General features: G+C 43.1%; 1 protein-coding gene across 4 annotated transcripts in view; it reads right to left on the reverse strand.

Moving 5' to 3' along the window:
• PLEKHA6 (pleckstrin homology domain containing A6) overlaps positions 1-12160 on the reverse strand; it is a 203664-nt gene that overhangs the window by 76459 nt on the left and 115045 nt on the right. Inside the window, exons 1-2 of one of the 4 annotated variants that reach the window (XM_044445558.1) lie at positions 5392-5396; positions 1152-1154 (exon numbers count right to left, since the gene is read on the reverse strand). The exons of the other annotated variants lie outside the window; for them this stretch is intronic. The gene's annotated coding sequence lies outside the window, so the exon portion shown is untranslated. Of the gene's footprint in view, positions 1-1151; positions 1155-5391; positions 5397-12160 lie in introns of those variants that run through there. 4 annotated transcript variants of the gene reach the window in all.

Consider the following 12160-nt stretch of genomic DNA (forward strand, 5'->3'; position numbering starts at 1 on the left):
TTATAATGTCCTCTGCTCCAGTATTTCACCCTTCAGCTGGCTTCTCACCAGTGCTGAAGCAACACTGGACTGCCTGCCTACTGACTTTCCTACTGCTCTACTGGGTTCTGTCCAGGGTCCTGATATCTTCTTGCTATCTCAATTTGCTCATTGGAGACACTAGTTTTACCAGCCTTCTGGTCCCTGGAGCTCTCTAATGCCTGATCTTAATCTAATGCCCAGCCTTATACTACCTCTCTATGCCTCAGCACTGAACAGGTAATCAACGTCTCTGAGTTACACACTGGTTTTATATACAGAATGTCTTTGTTGTCTTTGAAAATCTGAAATAATGCTTCTGCACAACTATGCTGCCTTGCAAAACTCAGAAACATGTAATGTCCTCTGCCAGTATCAAGATAATCAGCTGATGAACACGATCTAATACTGTATCTCTTGTTCTGTGCCTTAAATTTCATCTTGGATTACCTGGTATTTATTTGTGATGATCTTGAGTGTGATTAAGTATCAAGGCAAGAAATCTCATTGTAATTTTGCAAAATACACAGAATGCAATTTTGCAGAATTAGAAACCCAGATATTGACTAACTGTTTGCATTCCTCCATTCAAATAAAAGCCTAAAACTAAAGTGTTACTGACATGGTAAATACCCAGTCTGCATGAAAGAAACATTCACGGCATTAGAAATAAAATGCACAGTCACCAGATGCTTACATTATCTTATCACAAGGCCATGAGAAAATTGGCTGTAGCCCCTGGGTCATGAACACATCTCCCTTAGCTCTACCGATGCTAAAATAAGGGAGAAGAGGAGGTAAGCCATGCGGCAGTATGCATACCCAAGGAAGAGTTAAGTTTAAGGATACCTGTAATCTTATCTACAGAGCAGCTTTTTGCCAATTTTACAGCAGAACCAACTGCAACAGTTATGCCTGGTAATCTACAGCACAAACAGCTTGTTTGACTGTCTTCCAGAAAAACCTGTGTAGGGCATCACACCATGGGTTAAATAAACAAGGGGTTAATGGTATGTCCAAAGTTGGCCAGCCTGTTTTAAGGCCTTCTGTTTCCCAAACCAGCATTCCAAACAGAGGGTTAGGTATTATCTGTTCCCACGTGTATCTTCAATTATATGTGTCTGTCACTGTACCTTCTAGGCTTCTTTGCTACTAGGGGTAGGCTTACGTTGTCCAAATGATGTCAGCACACAAACAGCCATCATATTGCAACTGTGTGATGTGCACTGAATACCCAGGTTATGAATAAGATCCATAATTAAGCCCCAAGCCCTAAACTTTACAGAAACTATGAAATGATATCAACAAAGGTTGTTTTTTTAAACAAAATTATCCAGGGTAGACTGACTGGGTCTATGAAACTTTAAATGTTGCATTTAAATCAAGAAAGCAAAGGAAACAACAACAACCAAACAAACTTTCAAAAGTTATACGGAGAAAGAAATAGCACCACTGCTGCTCTGGTTCAAAAAATATTCACAGCACAACCAATGATGATGGTGAGATATAAACCAGATTATCACTTCCTAACTACAGAGGCAAACATCCATGGTGAGGGGGATATTTCATATGGAAAGACTAGCGCAAACTTTTAACTACAATAGGATCAATCCTGCTGTGACCCAATACAAGGTACAGAGAAAGAATCGAGGTTTATACCTATAAGTATGCGAACTGCTTCATAGTGATGACATATAAGAACACATTGCTTAAACCTGTCTTTATTCCCAAGCATAACAAAAATCTTGACTATCTGTAACTGTATTTGCTCACATTCATTACTTTATCCCTTTGCTTTTACCATCCTGCTTCTCCCCATGTTCTTTTCCCAGTATGAAAACTTTTGTGTAAGGTCCTTGGGGCAGAGCCCTCCCTTTTATATTAGGCTGTAAATTGCTGGTACACTGCTGGTGCTGTCTTAGAGGTTCCCCCCTGCAGTTTAACATTGCACAGCTACATTGGAACATACTGCACATGTGTCGGTTTCTTATGGTTTGGACACAGCAAGGAAGACACTATAAATTCAAGATGCATTCTGTTTCTAAATGGGAAGCAGGTGTGGAAGGCGTGCACATTACAAAGCATTAGGAAAGCTAACTTTCCAGGTGGAGCTGCTGATACCACCAGACATGCTATCCATGGACAAGTGTGCTGGTGGGACTCTTCTTAGCCACTGTACCGCTTTGCTTTTGGCCTTTATTCAGAAGAAGCGTTCTTTAATCAGTTCAGCCAGAAGCAGGTTTGCCTTTATGCTCAGGGTCCTCCCTCCTCCCTCCAGCATCCTTTGTAGTTGTGTGTGGCTTCTGCAGCTACAGCTGGCAATCATCCAGTTGCCTCCTTCTCCCTGCTCCCCTCCCCACCCCACCCCCGTTCCAGCTTTCAGGGTTCAGCACTATCACAAGAATACCAGCTTCCCCAGAACCTCTCTTAATATTCTCTTCCCAGCAGCTGCTTTGCCTGGTCCTCTTCCACCAACTCCTGAGTTAAGCATCTGCTACCCCAAGCACTGCAATGCAGCAGTCACCAACCAAAATGAAGTTCCCCAAGCCACTACACAAAGCACAAAAGCCCCCAAAGCAGAGGGGCTAAGGCCCTGACCCACTGCTCCCTCTACAGCTTTGCATCACCATCACCTGGTGAATCCTACCTGACCCGGCGGTCTGCTCGAAACTTTAGCATGGTGGCCGGTAGGTCTCAGCTGCAATACCCACTCACAAACATGTCCCAGGAAGGTGGGTGAAAGGTAAGTCCTGCCTGGACTGTAGCAGGTTCCTCAATGGCTCGAGGAAAGATGCCAGAGTGGAAAGTCTTGCACCAGCAAGGATACTGATGTTCTATGCGCCTCCCCCATCTTCAACTTCTCTGCTCCCCTGGAGTTCAGTAAGGATAGCAGCTGCTCTCTCTGCCTTTCTGATCTGATTTCTGGGCAGGCAGGCAAGAGAGAGAGAGGGAGGGAGGGAGAGAGGGAGGGAGAGAGGGAGAGAGGCGGCTGCTCTCTCCTTCTCTCGAGGCACCAGGGTCTATCTAACCTAGTCCAGCCTCATCATTCAAACAATGCTTTCAGCCTCACATGCAGCAATAGCAGCAGCCAGCAGGCATGGCAGAGGCAGAAGAGGTGCTGGCGGGTGATGGCGGGGGGCGGGGGGATTCTGAGCTTGGTTCCCCCAAGGAGAGAAAGGTGAAGGGTATATGGACACCGGCATGCATTCGATTCTGCGCTCGCTCGCTCGCTCGCTCGCTCGCTCGCTCGCTCGCTCTCTCTCTCTCTCTCTCTCTCTCTCTCTCTCTCTCTCTGTGTGTGTGTGTGTGAGAGAGAGAGAGAGAGAGAGAGAGAGAGAGAGAGAGAGAGAGAGAGCGAGCGCGAGCTAGAGCGCGCAGGTGCAGCAGGAGACAAATTCTGTTTTAACCTAGCCTCATGGTTTCAGGAACAAGAGCTTTTTAAACAGGCAGAAGGTGAAGCGTATAAAACACTGGCATTTTTTGAGTGTCAGATCTTTGGTAGCCTGGAACTACAATTCTAGAAACTCTGTTTAACAGATCACCTATCTTAAGTATCCTGTGGCCTTGATCCATGGAAATGAACTGGACAATCAGATAAATACTGTCTGTTGAACTTTATCTGAAGTTCTAGCCTGGTCTGGAATAGCAGCAGGTCACTGTACTTTGTAGTTAAAACTGGAAAAAAAATGCTAAAAATATCCCGTAAAAAGCCACTCATTTACAGACCCATCCGATGTATTTCTGCTGCTGTCTTCCTTCAGATAGGTTTCCTTATCTGATTCTCTTTCTTGACCACACTAATGCTCCTTTAATGTCAAGCAGTCCTAATGTCCTCCTTAAATTGCTCTCCATGCCAGTTAATTAAGGACTATGGCCTTTGATTATGTTAAGATCATTTAATGGCACATGAATCTGAAAAGTCCAGTAATTATGTTATTTGGACTATTTGTCAACCCTTCTCCTGGGCCTTTAATCCAACTACAACCCTGCTCATCTCTTCTTTATTACATTAAAATTCAGCCACGATGGTTAGCCAAGCCACTCTAAATATCAACAAAACCAAAACAACTGAGAGTATAATCCTATGCAATTTTCATGCTGGGAGTCGTGGGCCTTTTCTCTGTTTAAACTTGCATCAAAGTACTCTCTAAAAATGAATAAAATTAAAGTACATATAGTAAAGGCCAAAATCAGCAATATTTACCCATCCAACTTAAACAATTTAAAATACAAAATGTTTTAACTATTTGCTTAATTAACAGAGGGGTTTTTTATAGCTGGCTAAGGGTAGAACTCATGTAACCTTCCTAATGTGTAACCATTATCCCAGTAATGGTGGCCTGCATTGTACATTATGACCTATGTACATTTAGTGGTGAGTAAAACCAACTGAATACATCTGTCTAAACATATGTAAGATAGGGCCCTAAATATATCAATCTTGACAGTAAACTCTGCCTCCATGATGATCTTGTTGATTTTTTAAAATCTTGCTTTTGTTTCAAGTATCATTCAAAGCTAACTGGACATACACACACCTTAGTAACATTCAAATAAGCTATCATAATAGAAACAATAAAAACAAAAATTAGCAAATGCCCAAGCAACAAGCAAAAATCCACCGATAGCAACAAAAGCTCAGTTATCAACGCCAAAAAGCAGCAGTTGTCTACAACCCAAGACTCACAGTGTTGAAAGCCAGGAAAGGATGTTGATATTTAACAATAATCATGGGGCCAGGAAGGCCTCCTTTGGGCAGACAACCCATAATACTGATGCTGTCACTAAAAAGACTCTGCCTGACCACCTGCCATTCAGCACACAATTAGGTCTCAAATGTTAAATAGAGGAAACATTTTTGAGCAAGTTCTGTTTAATACACCCAGGTCTCAGGTCATGTAGGGTTTTGAATTCAAGCATTTATCTTTTGTCTTTAAAATAAAATTGCCCTTCATTCAGTGGAGCCCAAGACAGTGTACAGTAGACACCTTAAACTGGTTCCCGAAAAGGTAACCAATGGAAATGATGTAAAATGTCCCAGTCAATGTTATGGGGCAATATTTTGTACCAGCTGAATTTTCTGGACACTTTTTAACAACAGCTTTGCATCGCGCATGTTACAATGACCTAGGCATGAATCCCTTTGGTCAGGTCAGTCTTCTGCGGCAAAAGGTGCAGCTGACATGTTAAAAGTGGTAAAAAGCACTGCTAGCCATGCATGAGTATTAAGAAATACCTCCAGATCAAGGTCCATCCCTACACTGCAAAACTACATCTTAAGATGGAGTGTCACCCCATCTAAAACAGATCTCATGTCTCTCCCTGGATCAGCTGCTTCACTGACCAAAAGTACTTCAGTCTTATCTGGAAAACAAAGGTATAGTCTGTCTACCCACAGCCAGTGGCTTTAAACATAGTAGTTTTATACCAAAAACAAAACCAGTATCTTAGAATTAAGCAGCCATAGTCTAAGAATACTAAACATATCATTTCTGAACACATTTACCCAGAAGCAGTTTCATAGCTGTCAACCCGCATATGCCATTAAGAAATCATTGGACAAGCAAATTGACTGAACTTGGTCTTTGCCTTACTGAAACCCAACCTGGTCAGATTTAAGCATTGCCAGCTCATGGTTTGGAGGGCGCTTGGGCAACCTTCTCAATGCCTTCCTCCATAGGTCTACCTTCTCCCTGTTATTGTAATCAGCTGTTCCTTATTTATTTATTTATTTATTTATTTATTTAGAGAATTTCTAGGCCGCCCCATTTGCCGAAGCCTCGGGGCAGCTTACAAATGAATAAATTAAAATACATAAATAGCTCTTATCCTTGCTCTTGTCTTCGTTGCCACTAGCCTGCCTGGCTGGTTGGCAAAAGCCAGTGAGCACGTAAGCAGTGGCATCTACTGCTCCTCCTTTTCACTGCCACTGTTCTTTAGGTCAAGGTGCAAGGCATGTGAACCCGCAGACTGCAAGGATGAAGAGGGGGGCAACTCTAGGATGCTTTGGCCAGTAGTGTGTACTCCTAGCAGGTGCCCAGCCACACCTGCCCTTGATGCTAACCTTGAACTGAATGACAGCAAACAGGGTGTAATTGCTCAAAGGGATTTGGAAAAAAATAATGGGAGCAAATCTCAGGATATTCCAGATACTTTAAAAATACCAGTCAACCCTACGAACACAGACTTCTTTCTCCTATCCCACATTATACATTGACACTTGCCTAAACAAGTGTCAATGGCACATTGGCTGGTCACAATGAAAGGAAGTAGATTGGGTAACCTGGCTGAGATGTTACAGGCAACCATATTTATTTAAACATTTCTAAAACATTGCAAGATAGTGTACGACTGTGAAGAACATAGAAACACGCAATCTAAAATATACAAAGTTAAAATCATAACACAAAACTTTCAAATAAAGCACCTCAAATATTCATGAGCATAGGTTTAAGAAGGGGAAAAGAGATTTGTGTTCCAGAGCTCATGGTGTGCTATAGGGTTGATTCTTTGCTTTTTTTCTGCCCCAGCAAGCCAGGAGTCAGGGTTCGGCTGCCATGCTAACCAACCCAAGAAGTGACCGGGCAAGCGCAACCAGAACACTCACTTGTTCCTAACAACCCAGGGTTTAAACAAACCCTGGATTTTTGTGATGGCAGAACTAGAAAAACCAAAAATTATGTTGTTACTCTTTAAAAAATAAGAGAGATTTTATTTTTGGCTGAAGGGGCCAGTGAAGAAACAGATTTTCTAGGGTTTTGGCTGGTTTTTTTTAAAGAGCTAGGCAAATGTTACTGAGCAGCTGCACTGCACTTTGCTTCTAAATGAGCAAAGTGATTAATTTTTAAGGTCAAAAAGGTGAGTGACATCACTCATCACTCATCACTAATGATGACACACTTCTACTACCAAATACCAGAAGCCAAATGAAAGAGTGTATGCGGCAACTGCTGGAAGAATTAGGGCATAAGAACATAAGGAGAGCCATGTTGGATCAGAGCAAAAGTCTGTCTAGTTCAGCATTTTATTCATACAGCAGCTGGACAACTGCCCACAGGAATCCCATAAGCAGGACATAAGTAGCCCCACATCTTCTTGCCCATGTTCCCTAGTAACTGAAGGGCACAGACATACTGCCTCTGATACATAGCATATAGCCAGCAGGACTAGTAGCCATGGATAACCTCACCTTTCATGAATTTGTCCAATTCCCTTTTAAGTTGGTGACCATCCTCTACTGTGGATGTGACTTCCCTAGTGTAATTATGTGCTATATGAAGAAGTAGTTCCTTTTTCCTGTCATGAATCACCCACCAGTTTGAATCTCCCACCAAAAAGCCTTGAGATTGTTTGCCCCGATACAATATGATTGTATCCCATGCATGCAACAGTTTAGGTCCAGACATAATGTTAAACCCTGGTTAAGTGCAAACAGATACAAAAGTTTCCAATCCTCTTGTAGGTGCACCAGAGAGCTCTGAATACAGGGCAGTATAGAAATGAAATTAATAACAACTGAAAGGGTTGCAAAGTGCATTATCCCAAGATTTATTAAGATAAGGATAAACCATAGATTACTGTTATGTTTGAATGCGGTAACCTTGCTTTGCATTCTGCAAAAATAAGATGGAAGATATACTCAGTGAAAACAAGTTTGCATTCTGTACTAATGAGAAACACTTGTTATTGGACAACAACAAACAAAAAGGATCAACTGGAGGAGAGACCTCCCCAATAAGCTTGATTCATCCTAGGTTTGCAAACCAATAAGGAAAATCTTTATATTGACCATATTATTGGCTGTAAAAGTTTTGCAGTTTCAGGTTTATAGCAAAAGGTATGGAACTCTGCATGCTTTTCAAAATCCTGTTAAGAATGTATTTAAATAAATCCATACTTTTAATCTTAATACAAAGTCAAAAGAGAAAAGCAATCAAGTTCAAGAAAGCAAGTTTGTGGCATTCACTCATTGTCCTTGTGGATATCTCCATACTATGGTACTAATATTACAGCCAACCAGGTTTTAGTGCCTGAAAATGCTCACAAGGCTTAGTTCCTGGATGTGTGGCCTGACCCCTGAATAACCACTGGTCTTGACCCAACACCAACTTTCCCATTGCCTGTATTCTCCACTCTTTCCCCCATGATCCTCTGCTACTACTAGCATCAAGGAAAAAGCGATCACTGGATCAGGATCACTGGGGACTGAGGGGTGTGCATGTGCATCTACATGCCTCTGTCTGTGCCCATGTGAGTGTGCCTCCCAACTCAGAATCACATACGGCCCTAAAGGCCAAAACGTTGGTACACCCTGGACTAGATAGTTCAGCGTTCCTCCCTAAACCAGGTAGATTCACATGTGTGCATTTGGCCTGTCCTTATATAGAAGAGAAGCCACAAGATTCTGACACCCTGTAACTATAATTCCAGGCAACAGCTTTCCACTGAGTACTGGTGAATCCCATAATCCCTACCAGTCACAGAGTGGATCATACATGCAAGGAGATTCACTGAACTTCACTGAAAGAAGCAAGAGACTCACAGTTTGGCCTGCTTTCACCTGGCTCTTGAGAGAGATGTTGCACCTCTCAACACCACTCTGTTGCTCTTTGTAAAAACAGGCAACTGCACAGGTAATAAATTTTACCTGAAGGTGACCCATGGTCCCTAAAAACAACAAGATCAGTCTATCATCAATTGTATGACTTCAGTGTAGCTGAGGTGCTGCAATATTGGGGCATCCAGGAAGTTTTATGGGAGGTTTCTGAAATGTGGCATTGCGCTGAAAGGAGGGTATTTATAGATGAATAGTTGACTCTGTCTTTGCCTCTGCCTGAGTAGGGAATAAGTTTCAGCCTAAGGAAATAGGGCTGACAAGTAAAAGAAGGTCACCTTCACATAGAATTTATTACCTTTGCAGCTGCCTTCTCTTAATCAGGGTATCAACTGGACAAAGAGGGACAGCTGCCCTGGAGAAAGGAGCCCTTGTGAATTTGGCTCTCTAACCTGCATAATTCTCCTTGCAGTCTGACCCAATCTTGTCAAGCAGACATAGAAGTGTACCTGCGCTTGTCCTTTTTTTCTCCCTGAGCAACGAAGACCCACCTCTCAGTATAGCAGCTTCCAAACCAGCATTATTAATATCCGAAGTGTTTGAGCTCACAGTTGCACAAATAAGCATCATGTTGGGCTAGCCAAATATTATCCTTTGCTCATCTGTGTTATTTGCAAGGGTTACTAACTGCAGTGTCCTTAATTGAATTCTGAAGGCTGGAGGTGGGCCAGAATTTGGCTGGTAAATACCGTAAAAAAATGGAAAAAAGTAATTTCCCACAAAATTTCCACAAATTCCTGGGATGTTTTGAATCTTTGGAAATATCCAGAATTCACCTGGTTTGAGGGGCTTTTTAATGAGTTTCAGTTGGTTGGATGTTGACAAGGAGCTTGGTTAGGTTCATGCAACAATCTCTGTAGTGGATCCTTGCCTGTCCTGCGCAGTAAGGAAGGGACAACTGGCTTAGCCAGGGAGTGATGAATGCCTTCTTGAAGAAAGAGTGGCCCCATGCTACCAAAGAGAGGCAGACCACTTCTGAAGAAATTCTCCCTTGACCTGGAAGACTTTAATAACTTTAGGTCAGTAGCATTCTTTTCCGGGGAATGATTCTTGAGATGGTGCCTGGCAATCAACTCCAGGCACTCTTGGATAAGACTGATGATTCAGATTCATTTCAGTTGGGGTTAGGGTCTGGTTTCAGAAGGAAAAGACTTGCTTGCCCTGTATGATGACCTGTCTGGGAGAGAGCCAGGGGGAGTGTGACTCTGTTGATATTCCTGGACTTCTTGGCAGCTTTCAACTCCATTATTCCATAGTATCTTTCTGGTATGACACACTGAATTGAGAGTGAACTGTTTGAGGGCTGTCTGCAAAAGGTGGTGTTTGGGGAATACTGTTCAGCCCCATGAAATTGCTGAGTGGGATCATTTGGAATTTTGGAGTGGGCTGCCATCAGTAAGCTCTATGTAGCTCTATGTCTCCTTTTCATCAGCAGGCAGGTAAGGCTGTGAATATGCTAAACTGGTGCAACAGTGGACCAGATGAGGGCAATTGATGGGTGATTCCTCAGATCAGATGGCGGGAGGTCAACCTGTTCTAAATTGGGTTGTACTCCCCAGAAAAGAGCAGGTTCATAGCTTTGGGGTGCTTCTTGATCCATCTTTTTCACTCCAGGCCAATTGCCTCGGGGACTCAAAGTGCCTTCTACCAGTTTTGGCTGGTGACTCAGCCATGGCTCTGTCTGGATAGGGAAAGCCTGGTAATCAGTCATTTACGCTCTGGTGATCTTTAAATTAGATTATTGCAATGCATTCTGTGTGGGGCTGCCCTTGAACCTTGCAAGTTCAGAAGCTGCAGCTCTTGCAGAATGCAGCAGCCAGATTAATAGCTGGAACGTGCAGGTCCGAGTATATGAGGCTGGTTCTGTCCCTCTTACACTGGCTGCCTGCCTGCTTCTAGGCCCAATTCAAGGTGCTGGTTTGAACCGATAAAGCCTTACACAACCGGTGACTGCAATGCCTGTTAAAGTGCCTCTCCTCACTGGACACTATGCTCATCCTCCAGGACCCTCCTCCAAGTGCCGACTCCCAAGAATGCTCAGAGGGTGAGAGAGGGCTATGGGGTGGCCCCCTGTCTATGGAACAGCCTCCTCAGTGAGTCCCACCTGGTGCCAAACTGGCCATCTTTTTGATGCCAATCTTTTTGGTACTGAATCCTTTAAAGGTTCACTTAGTTACTGGGGGATTAGTTAAGGGGATTACCCATCTCAGGTGATTTTCATTTTTTTCCCTTCTGCATGGTATTTGTTATTGCATGTTTTAGCTTCTAAAAATGCATTTTAATGCTGCTTTGTTTTTATGATACTTGTATCCTATTTTAATGCATTGTTATAAATGCCCCAGCAAACTTCAGCTATGGTGAGGTACAGAAATGAAGTAAATAAATACATAAACACTATTTTTTAAAAAAAGAAAAACTGGTTGTTTCCTGTGTTCCCCTCTATTTTTTCTGAGGTTTCTCCCTTCCCCAAGCTGCTCCCTGTATATCGTCTGATTGAACAAACCATCAAAATAAACTCTTGTACATGCACACTGGGCTCCATCCTGCTAGAAATGCTTCCCATTTCCCCCGCATAGCTAATAGCAATTATGGTAGGGCTGATGGGGGTTCAACAGCATCTTGAGGGCCACAGGTCCCTTCCCCACACCCTGGATGCATCCTAGTGGGACACTGTCAGTTGCACGCAAAGAGCTCAATGCAGTAATAATCACTCTGTCCATTGCCAGCAAAATAAGCCTAAGACCATTCAATCAAGTTACACATGCAAGGTATAATTCAGAAGGTGAATGTTTGTGAGAAAGGTAGGCCTTTGGTATATAAACTGGTTTGTTACTCTTTATTTCTTTCTACTTGCATGATTGATTCTGTTTTGAATTTATTTGCATTTATGTTTTAATTAAGAGCCAGTGTGGTGTAGTGGTTAAGAGCATGGGACTGGGACTCAGACTATCTGGGTTCTAGTCCCCGCTCAGCCATGGAGCCAACTGGGTGACTTTGGGCCAGTCACAGACTCTCAGCCCAACCTACCTCACAGGGTTGTTGTTGTGGGGATAAGATGGAGGAGGAGAATGATGTAAGCTGCCTTGAGCCCTTTGTTGGAAAAAAGCAGGGTAGAAATTGATAAATAAATAAATAAATATTTCCCCCCCTTTGAACCTGCATCTTATTGTTCACTGCCTTGGATGCTATGGAAAGGTGGGATATAAATCAAATAAAAAGGCCATACATATTGTATGTTATGCATGATGGTGGTGGGGCCTTCATCTTGCAGAGGTCCATCTTGGCCCTCCACGTGCTCCCTAAGGATTCTTCTGGTCAACAAGCAGGTGAGCTCCATGCGTTCCAGGAGCTGCGACCAAGCAGTGCTAGCTCTAGGTCTGGGAGGTCCACTGGAGGGGACACCCTCACTAGAATGCCCCATGAGAAAGCCAACAGGCTTACCAGCATTGCTGCCAGCTCCTCCTTTTCGATCACCTCTCTCTGGCTTGCCATGCAGCCCCATAGCAAGTAGGTGCTCATGCCACCACC

The sequence above is a fragment of the Varanus komodoensis genome, unplaced genomic scaffold (genome assembly GCF_004798865.1).
Source record: "Varanus komodoensis strain SLA01 unplaced genomic scaffold, ASM479886v1 scaffold1, whole genome shotgun sequence".
In the NCBI taxonomy this organism is placed as follows: Eukaryota; Metazoa; Chordata; class Lepidosauria; order Squamata; family Varanidae; genus Varanus; species Varanus komodoensis.